The sequence below is a fragment of the Trachinotus anak genome, unplaced genomic scaffold, assembly GCF_046630095.1.
Source record: "Trachinotus anak isolate AG129_WGS33_773 ecotype Australia unplaced genomic scaffold, CSIRO_AGI_Tana_v1 ptg000120l, whole genome shotgun sequence".
Classification (NCBI taxonomy): domain Eukaryota; kingdom Metazoa; phylum Chordata; class Actinopteri; order Carangiformes; family Carangidae; genus Trachinotus; species Trachinotus anak.
In genome coordinates this window covers 22,501-25,000 of record NW_027273971.1, presented here as the reverse complement: position 1 = coordinate 25,000, position 2,500 = coordinate 22,501, and positions in this window count along the sequence as shown.

The following is a 2,500-nucleotide window of genomic DNA, read 5'->3' as shown; positions in this document are numbered from 1 at the left end:
CTCCAGCACCCAGGCATATCACCCAGCCACTGGCCCTGTGACATTAAAGGGCCACACAGGACCTCCACAGCCACACACACATGCCTCTCTCCCCTGTATCAGAGCTCCAGGGGCCAGGCTCATGGCCCAGCTTCTCCCCCTGTGATATTAAAGGCCCACACAGCACCTCCACAGGACCTCCACAGCCACACACACATGCCTCTCTCCCCTGTATCAGAGCTCCAGGAGCCAGGCATATCACCCAGCCACTGGCCCTGTGATATTAAAGGGCCACACAGCACCTCCACAGGACCTCCACAGCCACACACACATGCTTCTCTCCCCTGTATCAGAGCTCCAGGGGCCAGGCTCATGGCCCAGCTTCTCCCCCTGTGATATTAAAGGCCCACACAGCACCTCCACAGGACCTCCACAGCCACACACACACATGCCTCTCTCCCCTGTATCAGAGCTCCAGGGGCCAGGCTCATGGCCCAGCTTCTCCCCCTGTGATATTAAAGGCCCACACAGCACCTCCACAGGACCTCCACAGCCACACACACACATGCCTCTCTCCCCTGTATCAGAGCTCCAGGGGCCAGGCTCATGGCCCAGCTTCTCCCCCTGTGATATTAAAGGCCCACACAGCACCTCCACAGGACCTCCACAGCCACACACACATGCCTCTCTCCCCTGTATCAGAGCTCCAGGGGCCAGGCTCATGGCCCAGCTTCTCCCCCTGTGATATTAAAGGCCCACACAGCACCTCCACAGGACCTCCACAGCCACACATCCATGCCTCTATCCCCCTGTGTCAGAGCTCCAGCACCCAGGCATATCACCCAGCCACTGGCCCTGTGACATTAAAGGGCCACACAGCACCTCCACAGGACCTCCACAGCCACACACACATGCCTCTCTCCCCTGTATCAGAGCTCCAGGAGCCAGGCTCATGGCCCAGCTTCTCCCCCTGTGATATTAAAGGCCCACACAGCACCTCCACAGGACCTCCACAGCCACACATCCATGCCTCTCTCCCCCTGTGTCAGAGCTCCAGGAGCCAGGCATATCACCCAGCCACTGGCCCTGTGATATTAAAGGGCCACACAGCACCTCCACAGGACCTCCACAGCCACACACACATGCTTCTCTCCCCTGTATCAGAGCTCCAGGGGCCAGGCTCATGGCCCAGCTTCTCCCCCTGTGATATTAAAGGCCCACACAGCACCTCCACAGGACCTCCACAGCCACACACACACATGCCTCTCTCCCCTGTATCAGAGCTCCAGGGGCCAGGCTCACGGCCCAGCTTCTCCCCCTGTGATATTAAAGGCCCACACAGCACCTCCACAGGACCTCCACAGCCACACACACATGCCTCTCTGCCCCTGTGTCAGAGCTCCAGCACCCAGGCATATCACCCAGCCACTGGCCCTGTGACATTAAAGGGCCACACAGGACCTCCACAGCCACACACACACATGCCTCTCTCCCCTGTATCAGAGCTCCAGGGGCCAGGCTCATGGCCCAGCTTCTCCCCCTGTGATATTAAAGGCCCACACAGCACCTCCACAGGACCTCCACAGCCACACACACATGCCTCTCTCCCCTGTATCAGAGCTCCAGGAGCCAGGCTCATGGCCCAGCTTCTCCCCCTGTGATATTAAAGGCCCACACAGCACCTCCACAGGACCTCCACAGCCACACATCCATGCCTCTCTCCCCCTGTGTCAGAGCTCCAGCACCCAGGCATATCACCCAGCCACTGGCCCTGTGACATTAAAGGGCCACACAGGACCTCCACAGCCACACACACACATGCCTCTCTCCCCTGTATCAGAGCTCCAGGGGCCAGGCTCATGGCCCAGCTTCTCCCCCTGTGATATTAAAGGCCCACACAGCACCTCCACAGGACCTCCACAGCCACACACACATGCCTCTCTGGCCCTGTGTCAGAGCTCCAGCACCCAGGCATATCACCCAGCCACTGGCCCTGTGATATTAAAGGCCCACACAGCACCTCCACAGCCACACATCCATGCCTCTCTCCCCTGTATCAGAGCTCCAGGAGCCAGGCTAATGGCCCAGCTTCTCCCCCTGTGATATTAAAGGCCCACACAGCACCTCCACAGGACCTCCACAGCCACACACACATGCCTCTCTCCCCTGTATCAGAGCTCCAGGGGCCAGGCTCATGGCCCAGCTTCTCCCCCTGTGATATTAAAGGCCCACACAGCACCTCCACAGGACCTCCACAGCCACACATCCATGCCTCTATCCCCCTGTGTCAGAGCTCCAGCACCCAGGCATATCACCCAGCCACTGGCCCTGTGACATTAAAGGGCCACACATCACCCCCATAGGACCTCCACAGCCACACACACATGCCTCTCTCCCCTGTATCAGAGCTCCAGCACCCAGGCATATCACCCAGCCACTGGCCCTGTGACATTAAAGGGCCACACATCACCCCCATAGGACCTCCACAGCCACACACACATGCCTCTCTCCCCTGTATCAG